This window comes from Mustela nivalis (genome assembly GCF_964662115.1).
Source record: "Mustela nivalis genome assembly, chromosome: 14".
In the NCBI taxonomy this organism is placed as follows: Eukaryota; Metazoa; Chordata; class Mammalia; order Carnivora; family Mustelidae; genus Mustela; species Mustela nivalis.
This window is the reverse complement of record NC_139033.1, coordinates 85,915,821-85,933,830: the sequence shown is the minus strand read 5'-3', so window position 1 is coordinate 85,933,830 and position 18,010 is coordinate 85,915,821. Positions and strand designations below refer to the sequence as shown.

General features: G+C 40.9%; 1 long non-coding RNA gene and 1 pseudogene across 2 annotated transcripts in view; both read right to left on the bottom strand.

Annotated features, from left to right (window-relative positions):
* LOC309847534 overlaps positions 1-18,010 on the bottom strand; it is a 155,930-nt gene that overhangs the window by 117,279 nt on the left and 20,641 nt on the right. The window lies entirely within an intron of this gene.
* LOC309847926 (10 kDa heat shock protein, mitochondrial pseudogene) lies at positions 7,276-7,726 on the bottom strand (annotated as a pseudogene). The gene has a single exon. The product of its transcript is annotated as a 10 kDa heat shock protein, mitochondrial pseudogene (transcript).

The window sequence follows — 18,010 nt, the reverse complement described above, 5'->3', positions numbered from 1 at the left end:
CCCTTGCCTTTGGCGTTGTTCCTAGCAAGATGTTGCTGCGGCAGAGGTCGAAGAGGTTGCTGCCTGTGTACTCCTCAAGGATTTTGATGGATTCCTTTCGCACATTGAGGTGCTTCATCCATTTTGAGTCTATTTTTGTGTGTGGTGTAAGGAAATGGTCCAATTTCATTTTTCTGCATGTGGCTGTCTAATTTTCCCAGCACCATTTATTGAAGAGGCTGTCTTTTTTCCATTGGACATTCTTCCCTGCTTTGTCGAAGATTAGTTGACTGTAGAGTTGAGGGTCTATTTCTGGGCGCTCTATTCTGTTCCATTGATCTATGTGTCTGTTTTTGTGCCAGTACCATGCTGTCTTGATGATGACAGCTTTGTAATAGAGCTTGAAGTCCGGAATTGTGATGCCACCAACATTGGCTTTCTTTTTCAATATCCCTTTGGCTATTCGAGGTCTTTTCTGGTTCCATATAAATTTTAAAATTATTTGTTCCATTTCTTTGAAAAAGATGGATGGTACTTTGATAGGAATTGCATTAAATGTGTAGATTGCTTTAGGTAGCATAGACATTTTCACAATATTTATTCCTCCAATCCAGGAGCATGGAACATTTTTCCATTTCTTTGTGTCTTCCTCAATTTCTTTCATGAGTACTTTATAGTTTTCTGAGTATAGATTCTGTGTCTCTTTGGTTAGGTTTATTCCTCGGTATCTTATGGTTTTGGGTGCAATTGTAAATGGGATGGACTCCTTAATTTCTCTTTCTTCTGTCTTGCTGTTGGTGTAAAGAAATGCAACTGATTTCTGTGCATTAATTTTATATCCTGACACTTTACTGAATTCCTTTATAAGTTCTAGCAGTTTTGGAGTGGAGTCTTTTGGGTTTTCCACATATAGTATCATATCATCTGCGAAGAGTGATAACTTGACTTCTTCTTTGCCGATTTGGATGCCTTTAGTTTCCTTTTGTTGTCTGATTGCTGAGGCTAGGACCTCTAGTACTATGTTGAATAGCAGTGGTGATAATGTACAACCCTGCCGTGTCCCTGACCTTAGCGGAAAAGCTTTCAGTTTTTCTCCATTGAAAATGATATTTGCAGTGGGTTTTTCATAGATGGCTTTGATGATATTGAGGTATGTGCCCTCTATCCCTACACTTTGAAGAGTTTTGATCAGGATGGGATGCTGTACTTTGTTAAATGCTTTTTCAGCATCTATGGAGAGTATTATATGGTTCTTGTTCTTTCTTTTATTGATGTGTTGTTTCCCATTGACTGATTTGCGGATGTTGAACCAACCTTGCAGCCCTGGAATAAATCCCACTTGGTCTTGGTGAATAATCCTTTTAATGTACTGTTGAATCCTATTGGCCAGTATTTTGTTGAGTATTTTCGCATCTGTGTTCATCAAGGATATCAGTCTATAGCTCTCTTTTTTGGTGGGATCCTTGTCTGGTTTTGGGATCAAGGTGATGCTGGCCTCATAAAATGAGTTTGGAAGTTTTCCTTCCATTTCTATTTTTTGGAACAGTTTCAGGAGAATAGGAATTAGTTCTTCTTTAAATGTTTGGTAGAATTCCCCCGGGAAGCCGTCTGGCCCTGGGCTTTTGTTTGTTTGGAGATTTTTAATGACTGTTTCAATCTCCTTACTGGTTATGGGTCTGTTCAGGCTTTCTATTTCTTCCTGGTTCAGTTGTGGTAGTTTATATGTTTCTAGCAATGCATCCATTTCTTCCAGATTGTCAAATTTGTTTGCGTAGAGTTGCTCATAGTATGTTCTTATAATAGTTTGTATTTCTTTGGTGTTAGTTGTGATCTCTCCTCTTTCATTCATGATTTTATTTATTTGGGTCCTTTCTCCTGTCTTTTTGATAAGTTGGGCCAGGGGTTTATCAATTTTATTAATTCTTTCAAAGAACCAGCTCCTAGTGTCGTTGATTTGTTCTATTGTTTTTTTGGTTTCTATTTCATTGATGTCTGCTCTGATCTTTATGATTTCTCTTCTCCTGCTGGGCTTAGGGTTTCTTTCTTGTTCTTTCTCCAGCTCCTTTAGGTGTAGGGTTAGGTTGTGTACCTGAGACCTTTCTTGTTTCTTGAGAAAGGCTTGTACCGCTATATATTTTCCTCTCAGGACTGCCTTTGTTGTGTCCCACAGATTTTGAACCGTTGCATTTTCATTATCATTTGTTTCCATGATTTTTTTCAATTCTTCTTTAATTTCCTGGTTGACCCATTCATTTTTTAGAAGGATGCTGTTTAGTCTCCATGTATTTGGGTTCTTTTCAACCTTCCTTTTGTGGTTGAGTTCTAGCTTTAGAGCATTGTGGTCTGAACATATGCAGGGAATGATCCCAATCTTTTGATACCGGTTGAGTCCTGATTTAGGACCGAGGATGTGATCTATTCTGGAGAATGTTCCATGTGCACTAGAGAAGAATGTGTATTCTGTTGCTTTGGGATGAAATGTTCTGAATATATCTGTGATGTCCATCTGGTCCAGTGTGTCGTTTAAGGCCTTTATTTCCTTGCTGATCTTTTGCTTGGATGATCTGTCCATTTCAGTGAGGGGAGTGTTAAAGTCCCCTACTATTATTGTATTATTGTTGATGTGTTTCTTTGCTTTTGTTATTAATTGGTTTATATAGTTGGCTGCTCCCACGTTGGGGGCATAGATATTTAAAATTGTTAAATCTTCTTGTTGGACAGACCCTTTGAGTATGATATAGTGTCCTTCCTCATCTCTTATTATAGTCTTTGGCTTAAAATCTAATTGATCTGATATAAGGATTGCCACTCCTGCTTTCTTCTGATGTCCATTAGCATGGTAAATTCTTTTCCACCCCCTCACTTTAAATCTGGAGGTGTCTTCGGGCTTAAAATGAGTTTCTTGGAGGCAACATATAGATGGGTTTTGTTTTTTTATCCTTTCTGATACCCTGTGTCTTTTGACAGGCGCATTTATTCCATTCACATTCAGGGTATCTATTGAGAGATATGAATTTAGTGCCATTGTATTGCCTTAAGGTGACTGTTACTGTATATGGTCTCTGTTCCTTTCTGATCTACCACTTGTAGGCTCTCTCTTTGATTAGAGGACCCCTTTTAATATTTCCTGTAGAGATGGTTTGGTGTTTGCAAATTCTTTCAGTTGTTGTTTGTCCTGGAAGCTTTTAATCTCTCCTTCTATTTTCAATGATAGCCTAGCTGGATATAGTATTCTTGCCTGCATGTTTTTCTCATTTAGTTCTCTGAAAATATCATGCCAGCTCTTTCTGGCCTGCCAGGTCTCTGTGGGTAAGTCAGCTGCCAATCTAATATTTTTACCATTGTATGTTACAGACTTCTTTTCCCGGGCTGCTTTCAGGATTTTCTCTTTGTCACTGAGACTTGTAAATTTTACTATTAGGTGATGGGGTGTGGGCCTATTCTTATTGATTTTGAGGGGCGTTTTCTGAACCTCCTGAATTTTGATGCTCATTCCCTTTGCCATATTGGGGAAATTCTCCCCAATAATTCTCTCCAGTATACCTTCTGCTCCCCTCTCTCTTTCTTCTTCTTCTTGAATCCCAATTATTCTAATGTTGTTTCGTCTTATGATGTCACTTATCTCTCGAATTCTACCCTCTTTGTCCAGTAGCTGTTTGTCCCTCTTTTGTTCAGCTTCTTTATTCTCAGTCATTTGGTCTTCTATATCACTAATTCTTTCTTCTGCCTCATTTATCCTAGCAGTGAGAGCCTCCATTTTTGATTGCACCTCATTAATAGCTTTTTTGATTTCAACTTGGTTAGATTTTAATTCTTTTATTTCTCTAGAAAGGGCTTTTATATCTCTCGAGAGGGTTCCTCTAATATCTTCCATGCCTTTTTCGAGCCCGGCTAGAACCTTGAGAATTGTCATTCTGAACTCTAGATCTGACATATTACCGATGTCTGTATTGATTAGGTCCCTAGCCTTTGGTATTGCCTCTTGTTCTTTTTTTTTGTGTTGAATTTTTCCTTCTTGTCATTTTGTCCAGATAAGAGTATATGAAGGAGCAAGTAAAATACTAAAAGGGTGGCAACAACCCTAGGAAAATATGCTTTAACCAAATTAGAAGAGATCCCAAATCATGAGTGGGGAAAGGGGGTAAAAATAGGTTCAAAAAGGAAGAGAGATAAAGAATGAAAAAAGAAAAAAAATGAATAGAATTAAAAAAAAAGAAAACAAATAAGAAAAATATAAAAAAGAAAAAATATATTAATTAGATAAACTGGTTAAAAAACGTTAAAATAGAAAAAGGTAAAATTAAAAAAAAAAATTTACCAGTAGGTGAGGAATAAAAGAAAAAAGAAAAAAGAAAAAAGTTAAATTAACTGCAGACTAAAAAAAATCACAGGGAAAAAGTTCTGAGTTCGTGCTTTGCTTTCTCCTCCTCTGGAATTCTGCTGCTCTCCTTGGTATTGAAACCACACTCCTTGGTAGGTAAACTTGGTCTCGGCTGGATTTCTTGTTGATCTTCTGGGGGAGGGGCCTGGTGTAGTGATTCTCAAGTGTCTTTGCCCCAGGCGGAATTGCACTGCCCTTAGCAGGGGCCGGGATGAGTAATCTGCTTGGGTTTGCTTTCAGGAGCTTTTGTTCCCTGAGCGCTTTCTGTTGAGTTCCGGAGGACGGGAATACAAATGGCTGCCTACTGGTCTCCGGCCCGGAGGAGCCGAGAGCCCAGGGCCCCACTCCTCAGTGCGCCCTCAGAGAACAGCGCCCAGTTACTCCTGTCTGCCTGACTTCCAGCCGCGCTCCGAGCTCTCCGAGCCTGCGACCAGTTCAAGGTTATACCGAGCTGTAAGCTTACTGTTAGCTTGCTGTAAGCTTACTGTCAGCTCCGTCTCCGTAGCTGGCTTTCCTTTTCCAATACCTGAAAGCTCTGAGACACTCAGACACCCCCGATCCTTCTGTGACCCTGCGGGACCCGAGGCACCCTCACCCCGCATGGGCCTCGCCCAGGTTTAGCCTCTGGAGTGATGTCCCTCAGTGGAACAGACTTTTAAAAATCCTGATTTTGTGCACTCTTGCTCCGCCGCTTGCCGGGAGCCGGCCCCTCCCCTCGGGGTCTATCTTCCCATTGCTTTGGATTCACTTCTCCGCAGGTCCTACCTTTCAGAAAGTGGTTTTTCTGTTTCCAGAATTGCTGTTCTTCTTCTCTTCGATCTGCCGATGGATTTTCAGGTGTTTGCAATCTTTAGATAAGCTATCTAGCTGAACTCCGGCTAGCTGAAGTAGTCTCAGCCTGCTACTTCTCCGCCATCTTGACTCCTCGATTTTGGAGGTTTTTAAAAAGAATTATCATTGGGAAATTCCCCTCAGGGTGTTTAAGTGCCACATAAAAGAACAGGGGGCCTCTTAGCCACATTTTTGGCCACACACACACACACACACACACACACAGAGGTATACACACAAACAGCTCTTTATTTTTTTCTTTTTTTAAAAATTTTTTCAATTTATTTATTTTCAGATTAACAGTATTCATTATTTTTTCACCACACCCAGTGCTCCATGCAATCTGTGCCCTCTATAATACCCACCACCTGGTACCCCAACCTCCCACCCCCGTGGATTGTCTCAAACCCCTCGGATTGTTTTTCAGAGTCCATAGTCTCTCATGATTCACCTCCCCTTCCAATTTACCCCAACTCCCTTCTGCTCTCTAACACCCCTTGTCCTCCATGATATTTGTTATGCTCCACAAATAAGTGAAATCATAGGATAATTGACTCTCTGCTTGACTTATTTCACTCAAGCATCATCTCTTCCAGTCCCGTCCATGTTGCTACAAAAGTTGGGTATTCATCCTTTCTGATGGAGGCATAATACCCCATAGTGTATATGGACCACATTTTCCTTATCCATTCGTCCATTGAAGGACATCTTGGTTCTTTCCACAGTTTGGCGACCGTGGCCATTGCTGCTATAAACATTGGGGTACAGATGGCCCTTCTTTTCACTACATCTGTATCTTTGTGGTAAATACCCAGGAGTGCAATTGCAGGGTCATAGGGAAGTTCTATTTTTAATTTCTTGAGGGATCTCCACACTGTTCTCCAAAAAGGCTGCACCAACTTGCATTCCCACCAACAGTGTAAGAGGGTTCCCCTTTCTCCACATCCTCTCCAAAACATGTTGTTTCCTGTTTTGTTAATTTTGGCCATTCTAACTGGTGTAAGGTGATATCTCAATGTGGTTTTAATTTGAATGTCCCTGAGGGCTAATGATGATGAACATTTTTTCATGTGTCTGATAGCCATTTGTATGTCTTGATTGGATCAATGTCTGTTCATATCTTCTTCCCATTTACAAACAGCTCTTTAATCTCCTAAGCGACTAACATGCTGAGATCCATGCTTCTGGGTTTCACTGTCTCTCCAGAAGCTTGGGTCAACCTGGGCTCACCCAGCCATTTTCTGTGCCACAATCTCCAGGAGACAGAATCTTCATCAGCATGAAACCCCAGGGCTAGATGGTGTTACTGGGATCCTGTCACTACACAACTATGACATGTCCTGAGCCCTGGCTCTCTGGCATAATGCAGATGGTCAGGAATCTCAGGAGGAATCTTTGTCACCATGGGAATCTCAGCCCCTGACAACCTCTGAGCTACAGTCAGCATCTGAGGCTGATCAGACATTAATTATGAGACTCCAGTCTCAGTGCTGCTCCCATGGAGCTCAAAAACCTTAGGAACTAGAGACACAACCTCACTGTGCTCTCAGGGCTGCACTGTAACTCCCTCAGTCATCCCAATGTCACCTCCAGCCAGGCTGCACACTGATGTAAAGTTATCTGTCCCAAATGAAGGCCAAACGGTACATGACCTCAGGGACAATATCCCTTATCTCCATCATTCCTCAAATCACATGTGGAATATTTGACAGAAACTTCTGGGTACATTTGGCTTAGGGTAGCAGAAATTTATTCCTGTAGTCATGACTGGCTTAATGAATTACTGCTCTACCCTGGACATTCTGGACACAAGTTGTAGGGACTAGACCTATGCCCACCACAGAGAGTGGTCTGACCCCAAATCCCTTCATCCTATAAGCTCTCTGTTTGGCAATTTTGTCAGTAGAATCATTCTTAGTTCATAGGAACAGGGCCCTAAATTGGTTTTACTGGGCAGAAGGTTGATCTTTCCCACCTGGGAGACCAGACACATGATACAAATAAGGGATTTTAGAAAAAGCATATTATGCTGAGAACAGAAGACATTTCTTTCCCACTGTCTTCCATCCATATATATATTTTTAGTTTGGATACTATTAGTTTATTATAAAAGAGACAAAAAAATTATTTACATGATGAAAGATTTCACAACTTCACTGGAATGGGCAGCTTCACTTCATGCCATTTTAATAATGATTTCAGTCCACATACTTTCCAAGAATGTCACCATTTCTAAATAAGAAATAATCCTTGTCATCTAGAACTACTTTTTTGCCTCCATATTCTGGGAGAAGAACTTTATCTCCAACTTTTACACTAACTGGTTGAATCTCTCCACCCTTTCCTTTAGAGCGAGATCCAACAGCTACTACTGTTTCTTGCAACATTTTTCCTTTAGATTTTTATGGAAGCATGATGCTGCCTTTGGTTACAGTTTCAGCTGCACTCCTTTCAACTAAAACTCGGTCAAAGAGGGGAAGAAACTTTCTAAACACCTGTCTTGCCATGACTCTGGCCACCTCAGTCCGTACTCTACTCTAGAGCTGCCGCCGCTGCCTCTTCCATCCATATTTTTAACCACCCTTTCCACACATATTCTCTCTGCAATAAGCACAGATATGGGGAAACTACACTACTGATGTTACCTGCAACTTCACAATGATGTTGTCGTTGAGTTTAAGTCAATCTTACTGAATGGAATTATGGAGAAAATAACACATTTATTTTAAGTATAATGTTGGTTCAGTGGTGACTAAAATATATACTCTATCATTAGGTCTCTGTCAGAGCATCTGTACCTGTCACTCCTTTCTTCATAGAATTTCAAACATGTTTGCCCTTTGTGATCCATCATTAGTGCAACACATGTCCTCATGTGGCAAGCCTCCTGAAGACTTGTGTCTGTGTGCTTTGAAGAGAGATCCTAGGAGTGAATTATGACCCCAGCATGTGGAGAACTGTTGTTTCGAGCAGATGGAAAGATTTAGGAATGACAGAGAACAAAGGTATTCAGTATGTAACCATTCAAGGAATCCACATGAGGGCTTCTGCCTACAAACTGGAAAATCTCTTCCAGGCTGAGGGATACTCAGAGGATGAGGAGCTCTGGAAACCAGGAGGATAGTCCATGCATCCTACACAAAATGGGCCATAAGTCCATTGGGAACTTTCAGTTCTCTGGTATTGATGCTTATCTAAGAGAAATTTGTAAAAGAGGCACCTTATCAGTCCTGAACCACCACCACACCAAGAGGTATTTGAACAGACTAACCCTGAAGACACTTAGCAGAGCATATAATGATCTCTGAAGTAATAGGAAGCAACATATAGGGACACATGGCTTGGCCCTAGTGGAAGAAAGAGTGGACAGAACATTGGGGAGACAGAAGTGTCTGCTGAGTTCTGGTCACCATACCACACAATAATGTGACTGTGTCTAGGCACTAGGGGACACTCATGGCCTGTCATTGAGGCTCACCTGTGATTAGAGCTCCTCCCCTGCTCACCGCTCTTACTTGCTCAAATAGAGGGACCTGACCCATGGCCAGTGAGGGCTCAGAGACCTGGGTGTTTCATTTGCATGGTTGGTCCCACCTTCTCTCAGGGATTGAATAAAGGAAGAGAGAGATTAGGAGAGGCTCTGCACAGTTGTGGGGACATAGAAGATAGGATCTGTGATGACCTCCACCATGGCCTGGTATACTCTCCTCCTCACCCTCCTTGCTCACTGCACAGGTGATCGGATGTGGAAATGGGGGAAGGGCCCCTGGGAGAACACATGAGGACCTGCTTCCTTCTCTTGTCTCTAGACCCCAGCATCACCCTCTGTGTTTCTTCCCCTTCTAGGGTCCTGGGCTCAGTCTGTGCTGACTCAGCCATTCTCACTATCTGGGTCCCCTGGCCAGAGGATCACCATCTCATTCACTGGAGGCATTACCAACATTAGTGATGGTTATGCTGTGTTCTGGTACCAACATCACCCAGGAAAGGCCCCTAAAACCATCATCTATTATACTAGCAGTAGACCCTCAAAGGTCCCTGAACGGTTTTCTGGCTCTAGGTCTGGCAACACTGGCTCCCTCACCATCACTGGTCTCAACACTGAGGATGAGGCCAATTATTACTGCTTATCGTGGGACAAAAGTCTCAATGGTCACACAGTGCTCTGGGTTTGTGAGGAAGTGAGACAATAACCTTCTGTTCCCCCAGCAATGGAGGCCCCATTGCAGCCTACTCTCCTTAGCCATATCAGCTGACTCCTTTTTTTTATTCTAAATTGTTGTCTGACACCAATCTCAGGAACTTTGGCTACTTAATAGTCCACATTCCTTAAATTCAGATCCCACAAGTAAGTCCTATGCAGGAACATATTGTAAGATTTTCTAATATTGTGGAGAAATTCCTGGGTTCCATGGGAAGGTTTCCCTGGGGACAGATTCTGTGACTGGACAGCAACAGACACAGAGACCTGGTGTGTCTAACTTTGGATAGAGTCCTGTCCAGTTAATACACATCCACACCAATAAATGAACATCTACTATGTGCCACACTTGAGTAGGTATGCAGAACACAGGTGGACATGATAGGAAGGGCTTTCATGCACAGGGCACTGAGGTGTCTGGGGGAAGAGAGAGGATACAGGACCCAAAGTTGTTGTAAAGGAAAGCTCTGTCACAGCAGCATGAGTGGTGAAACTGTTGCAGTTGAGATGAAGTACTGCAGAGGTTAACAGGGAACCCCAGAATCTAATGTCCAGTATTAACATCCTTGCTCTGCACCAGTGATGAAGAAGCAGGTGGGGATTGCGGAGGTGTGGCTAGATGAGGGGCTATGAATTGTGCCACAGGCAGATTAGCTGTTCTGGAAAAGGGATGGAGGAAGAAGAAATATCAGGGTCCTTATGAATAGGAGGGTGCCAGGACTGAGAATGGGGATGTGGAGGAGAGGTAGGTGGGAGGAAGATTGGGAACATTGTGGTGAGGGGATTCTCCAGCTGGGACACCTGTGATTCACGATTACTTCTACCTCATGTTTCCAGGAAATAGGATTAGCCCCTAACAGAGAACTGTTCTTCAGGAGTCCTAGGAATGCACCTCTCTGCTTACTCTTGCCTGAACTTTGATGAAATTTCACCAGGGTCTGTTGTTGGGGAAGAAGCATCTCCTTTGTTCTTCAAGGTTATTTACCTGGAATAAGATTCAAAGTGACATTTGCCAAATTAACAGGAGAAAATAAAATTTAATAATCAGCATTAAGGGAATCCACACAGATATGGAGAATTCCAAAAACAGTCAGCCAACATGACACTTATTTGAGCAAAGGAGACATAGGAGTCTGAGAATCAAATAGGAGAAAGAGCATTAGCAGGAAGGTGAAAGGAGATGGGTGGAAAACAAACATTGTCCTATTGTCTATATATAAGAACCTCTGTTAAAATATCTCTTTCTGGTACAAGCACGCAGCTTGGGGGAAGCTATAGAACTTTCTGCAAAAGAGCAGAACCATGAGAGACCGTGGGCTCTGAGAAACAAACCAAGGCATTTGCAGGGAAGGGGGAGTGGGGAGTTGGGTGAGCCTGGTGATGCTTTTATGGAGGGCACATATTGCATGGAGCACTGGGTGTGGTACATAAACAATGAATTCTGGAACACTGAAAAGAAAAGATGGAAAACCATTCCATGCTCTTGGATCAGAAGAATAAATATTTTTCATTTTTCTGCATGTGGCTGTCCAATTTTCCCAGCACCATTTATTGAAGATGCTGCCTTTTTTCCATTGGACATTCTTTCCTGCTTTGTCGAAGATTAGTTGACCATAGAGTTGAGGGTCTATTTCTGGGCTCTCTATTCTGTTCCATTGATCTATGTGTCTGTTTTTGTGCCAGTACCATGCTGTCTTGATGATGACAGCTTTGTAATAGAGCTTGAAGTCCGGAATTGTGATGCCACCAACGTTGGCTTTCTTTTTCAATATCCCTTTGGCTATTCGAGGTCTTTTCTGGTTCCATATAAATTTTAGCATTATTTGTTCCATTTCTTTGAAAAAGATGGATGGTACTTTGATAGGAATTGCATTAAATGTGTAGATTGCTTTATGTAGCATAGACATTTTCACAATATTTATTCTTCCAATCCAGGAGCATGGAACATTTTTCCATTTCTTTGTGTCTTCCTCAATTTCTTTCATGAGTACTTTATAGTTTTCTGAGTATGGGATTGGAAGGGAGACAAACCATAAGTGACTCTTAATCTCACAAAACAAACTGAGGGTTGCTGGGGGGAGGGGGTTTGGGAGAAGGGGGTGGGATTATGGACATTGGGGAGGGTATGTGCTTTGGTGAGTGCTGTGAAGTGTGTAAACCTGGTGATTCACAGACCTGTACCCCTGGGGATAAACATATATGTTTATAAAAAATAAAAAATTAATTAAAAAAAAGAAGAATAAATATTTTTAAAATGTCTATACTGCCTAGAGCAATCTATACTTTTATTGCCATTCTGATCAAAATTCCACCAGTATTCTTCAAAGAGCTGGAACAAATAATCCAAAAATTTGTATGGAATCAGAAGAGACCCCAAATCGCTAAGGAAATGTTGAAAAACAAAGATAAAATGGAGGCATCACGTTACCAGATTTTAAGCTTTACTACAAAGCTGTGATCACCAAGACAGCATGGTACTGGTAGAAAAACAGACACATAGACCAGTGGAACAGAGTAGAGAGCCCAGATATGGACCCTCAACTCTATGGGCAAATAGTCTTTGACAAAACAGAAAAAAATTACAGTGGAAAAAAGACAGTCTCTTCAATAAATGGTGCAGCTATATGTAGAAGAATGAAACTCGACCATTTTCTTACACAGTACACAAAGATCAACTCAAAATGGATAAAAGACCGCAATGTGAGACAGGGATCCATCAGAATTCTCCTACCCCTTTAAACCCCCATGTTGCATCTCCACTTCCTCATATCAGGGAGATCATATGATACTTGTCTTTCTCTGATTGACTTATTTCACTAAGCACGATACCCTTATTTCCATCCACATTGTCGCAAATGGCAGGATTTCATTTCTTTTGATGGCTGCATAGTATTCCATTGTGTATATATACCATATGTCTGGATTTCTATGGGGGCAGAGGATCTTTAGTCTATTGGTACAAAGGATGGAGTTGTGAGTGTGCATCCAGATGTCAGTGGATAAACAGAAGGGGGAGGGGGCCACCAGATGCTAGCCATTGGAAAGTAATACCCCAGTGCAAACGAATCCTGCACTAGGTGGTGTTAACAGCTTGGGGATAAGGGGCAGTGGGATGGGTAGGAATTTATACTAGAGCTAAAAGAGAACACAGCAGGTTAAGGGACAAATGCTGGGACTGGGACTGGGCACCTTAGGGGTGGACCTATGCCTACAGTCCCAGAACAGGCCACAACCACCACCTACCCATGCCTGAGAGGACCTGGCATGGACTTGAGCCCACTTAACCAGGACCAGCAACTTCCAGGGCCCAGGATTGCCTGGACTAGGATCTTTTGTAGTTTTGGTGGCATGGAGGTGCAGAGAGAAGCTGAGATTGAGGTCCACTGCTGAGAGGATCACTGTGGGCATACACCACTTGTGAGAGGCTTTGGTTTTCAGCAGCACTTATAGAGGGGATACTGTGTGTTCTGGAGAATTTATAGAGGAGCAAACTTAATCTATGAGGCCAGCAATATCTTGATCCCAAAACCAGGCAAAGACCCCATCAAAAAGGAGAATTTCAGAATATATCCCTGGATGTCAAAATTCTCAACAAGAACCTAGCTAAAACGATCCAATAGTACATTGAAAGGGTTATCCACCAAGACAGGCCAGATTTATCCCGGGGATGCAAATGTGGTTCAACACTTGCAAATCAATCAAGGAGATAGAACAAATTAAGAAGAGTAAATAGAAGAACCGCCTGGTCCTCTCAATTGATTCAGAAAAAAGCATTTGACAAAATGCAGGATCTTTTCCTGATTAAAACTCTTTAGAGTATAGGGATAGAGGGAACATTCCTTAACTTCATAAAATTCATCTATAAAAAAACCAAAGTGACTATTACCTCAAGGGGGAAAAGCTGAGAGTCTTTCCCTTAAGATCAGGAACACGTCAAGGATGCCAACTCTCACCACTATGTTTGTTTTCTTTTTTAGATTTTTAAAATTTTTTCAACATAACAGTATTCATTATTTTTGCACCACACCCAGATCCCATGCAATCCGTGCCCTCTCCAATACCCACCACCTGGATCCCCCAACCTCCCATTCCCCCACCCCTTCAAAACCCTCAGGTTGTTTTTCAGAGTCCATAGTCTCTCATGATTCACCTCTTCTTCCAATTTTCTTAAATTCCCTTCTCCTCTCCATCTCCCCTTGTCCTACATGCTATTTGTTATGCTCCACAAATAAGTGAAACCATAGGATAATTAATTCTCTCTGCTGGACTTATTTCACTCAGCATAATCTCTTCCAGTCCCATCCATGTTGCTACAAAAGTTGGATATTCATCCTTTCTGATGGAGGCACAATACTCCATAGTGTATATGGACCACATCTTCCTTATCATTTCGTCCGTTGAAGGGCATTTTGGTTCTTTCCACAGTTTGGTGACTGTATCCATTGCTGCTATAAACATTGGGGTACAGATGGCCCTTCTTTTCACGACATCTGTATCTTTGGGGTAAATACCCAGGAGTGCAATTGCAGGGTCATATAGAAACTCTATTTTTAATTTCTTGAGGAATCTCCACACTGTTCTCCAAAGAGGCTGCACCAACTTGCATTCCCATCAACAGTGAAAGAGGGTTCCCCTTTCTCCACATCCTCCCCAACACTTGTTGTTTCCTGTCTTGCTAATTTTGGCCATTCTAACTGGTGTAAGGTGATATCTCAATGTGGTTTTAATTTGAATCTCCCTGAGGGCTAGTGATGATGAATATTTTTTCATGTGTCTGATAGCCATTTGTATGTCTTCATTACAGAAGTGTCTGTTCATATCTTCTGCCCATTTTTTGATATGATTGCGTGTTTTATGTGTGTTGAGTTTGAGGTGTTCTTTATAGATCCTGGATATCAACCTTTTGTCTGTACTGTCATTTGCAAATACCTTCTCTCACCACTATGTTTAACATAGTACTAGAAGCCGTAGCATCAGCAATCAGAAAACAAAAAGAAATAACAGGTATTCAAATTGTCAATGAAGAAGTCAAACCCTCTGACGTCACAGATGGCATGATACTTTATATGGAGAGTGCAAAAGACTCTATATCCAAATTATTAGAACTCATACAGCAGTTCATGAATGTGCTGGGATACAAAACCAATGCATATAAATAATTTGCTTTCTTATACACTAACAATCTAATTGTAGAAAGAGAAATTAGAGGATTGATTGCATTTATAATAGCACCCAAAACCATAAGATACCATGGAAAAACTCTAAAAAAAGAGTAAAGATCTATACTCTAGGAAGTACAGAATACTTATGAAAGAAATTAAAGAGGACACACAAAAAAAATGTCTATACTGCCTAGAGCAATCTATACTTTTAATGCCATTCTGATCAAAATTCCACCAGTATTCTTTTTTTTTTATAGGTAAATTTTTATTATTATTATTATTTATTTATTTATTTCATTGATTTTTAATTTTTTATAAACATATATTTTTATCCCCAGGGGTACAGGTCTGTGAATCACCAGGTTTACACACTTCACAGCACTCACCAAAGCACATACCCTCCCCAATGTCCATAATCTCACCCCCTTCTCCCAAACCCCCTCCCCCCAGCAACCCTCAGTTTGTTTTGTGAGATTAAGGGTCACTTATGGTTTGTCTCCCTCCCAATCCCATCTTGTTTCATTTATTCTTCTCCTACCCACTTAAGCCCCCATGTCCACCAGTATTCTTCGAAGAGCTGGAACAAATAATCCAAAAATTTGTATGGAATCAGAAGAGACCCTGAATCGCTAAGGAAATGTTGAAAAGCAAAAATAAAACTGTGGGCATCACGTTATTGATTTCAAGCTTTACTACAAAGCTGTGATCACCAAGACAGCATGGTACTGGCATAAAAACAGACACATAGACCAGTGGATCAGAGTAGAGAGCCCAGATATGGACCCTAAACTCTATGGGCAAATAATCTTCGACAAAACAGGAAAAAATATACAGTGGAAAAAGAGACAGTCTCTTCAATAAATGGTGCTGGGAAAACTGGACAGCTATATGTAGAAGAATAAAACTCGACCATTCTCTTACACCGTACACAAAGATCAACTCAAAATGGATAAAAGACCTCAACATGAGACAGGAATCCATCAGAATCCTAGAGGAGAACATAGGCAGTAATCTCTTCGATATCAGCCACAGCAACTGCTTTCAAGATAAGTCTCCAAAGGGAAAGAAAACAAAAGCAAAAATAAACTTTTGGAACTTCATCAAAATCAAAAGCTCCTGCACTGCAAAGGAAACAGTCAAGAAAACAAAGAGGCAACCCACGGAATGGGAGAAGATATTTGCAAATGATAGTACAGACAAAAGGTTGATATCCAGGATCTATAAAGAACACCTCAAACTCAACACACATAAAACACACAATCATATCAAAAAATGGGCAGAAGATATGAACAGACACTTCTGTAATGAAGACATACAAATGGCTATCAGACACATGAAAAATTGTTCATCATCACTAGCCCTCAGGGAGATTCAAATTAAAACCACATTGAGATATCACCTTACACCAGTTAGAATGGCCAAAATTAACAAGACAGGAAACAACAAGTGTTGGAGGGGATGTGGTGAAAGGGGAACCCTCTTTCACTGTTGGTGGGAATGCAAGTTGGTGCAGCCTCTTTGGAGAACAGTGTGGAGATTCCTCAAGAAATTAAAAATAGAGTTTCTATATGACCCTGCAATTGCACTACTGGGTATTTACCCAACGATACAGATGTGAAAAGAAGGGCCATCTGTACCCCAATGTTTATAGCAGCAATGGATACAGTCACCAAACTGTGGAAAGAACCAAAATGCCCTTCAACGGACGAAAGGATAAGGAAGATGTGGTCCATATACACTATGGAGTATTGTGCCTCCATCAGAAAGGATGAATATCCAACTTTTGTAGCAACATGGATGGGACTGGAAGAGATTATGCTGAGTGAAATAAGTCCAGCAGAGAGAATTAATTATCCTATGGTTTCACTTATTTGTGGAGCATAACAAATAGCATGTAGGACAAGGGGAGATGGAGAGGAGAAGGGAGTTGGGGGAAATTGGAAGGGGAGGTGAACCATGAGAGACTATGGACTCTGATAAACAATCTGAGAGTTTTGAAGGGGAGGTTGGGGTACCAGGTGGTGGTTTTGGAGAGGGCACGGATTGCATAGAGCACTGGGTGTGGTTCAAAAATAATGAATACTGTTATGCTGAAAATAAATTAAAAATAGTTTTTAAAAAAGATGGAAAACATACCATGCTCTTTATTGGGGAGAATAAATATTGTTAAGAATTCTATTCTGCCCAGATCAATCTATACTTTCAATGCCATTCTAATCAAAATATCATCAGTATTTTTCAAAGTGCTGGAATAAAAAATCCTAAGATTTGTATGGCACCAGAAAATACCCTGCACCAAGAAAATGTTGAAAAAGAAAAACAAAGATGGGGGCATCACATTCCCTGATTTCAAGTTATATTACACCGTTGTGATCACCAAGACAGCATGGTACTGGCAGAAAAACAGACACCTAAGTCAGCAGAACAGAAGAGAGAGCACAGATATGTATCCTCAACTCTACAGTCAAATAATATTTGACAAAGGAGGAAAAATATTCAATGACAAAAAGTCCTTCAATAAACGTTTTGCTGTGAAAATTTGACAGCTATATACAGAGGAATGAAACTTGACCATTCGTAAGAGAATGAATAAAATTTCATTCAAAATAAATGAAATATTTCAATGCAAGACAGGAATCCATCAAAATCCTACAGGAGATCATAGGCAGTAACCTCTTTGACATCAGCCACAGCAACTTCTTATAATATACATCTCCAAAAGCAAGGGAGACAAAAGCAAAAACTAACTTTTGGAATTCATCCAGATAAGCTTCTGCACAGCAGAGGGAACAGTCAGCAAAACAAAGAGACAACCCATGGAATGGGAGAAGATATTCTCAAATGACATAACTGATAAAGGGATGGTGTCCAAGATCTATACACTCCCCTCAAAATAATAATCACATCCAAAAAATGGGCAGAAGATATGAACAGGCATTTCTCTAAATAAGGGATACAATTGGCTAATATCCATCATTCCCCCCATCCCCTCACCTCTGACACTCTTAGTTTGTGTTTTGGAGTTCATAGTCTCTCATGTCTTGTATCCCCCTCTGATTTCCCTGAGTTCATTTTTACCTTATTTCTCCTAATGACCTCAGTGATATTCTTTAGGTTCCACATATAAGTGAAACCCTATGGTATTTGTCTTTCTCTGCTTAACTTATTTCACTTCGCATAATCCCCTCCAGTTCCACCCATGTCGATGCAAATTGTGGTATTCATATTTTCTGATGGCTGAGGAATATTGCATTTCATATATAGACCACTCTGTTGAAGGGCACCTCAGTTACTTCCACAGTTTGGCTATTATGGATATTGCTTATGTAAACATTGGGATGCAGGTGCCCCCCCCCTTTTTTTCTACATCTGTGTAGTTAGGGTCAATACCCAGTAGTGCAATTGCGGGGTCATAGGGTATCTATATTTTTAACTTTTTGAGGAATCTTCGCACTG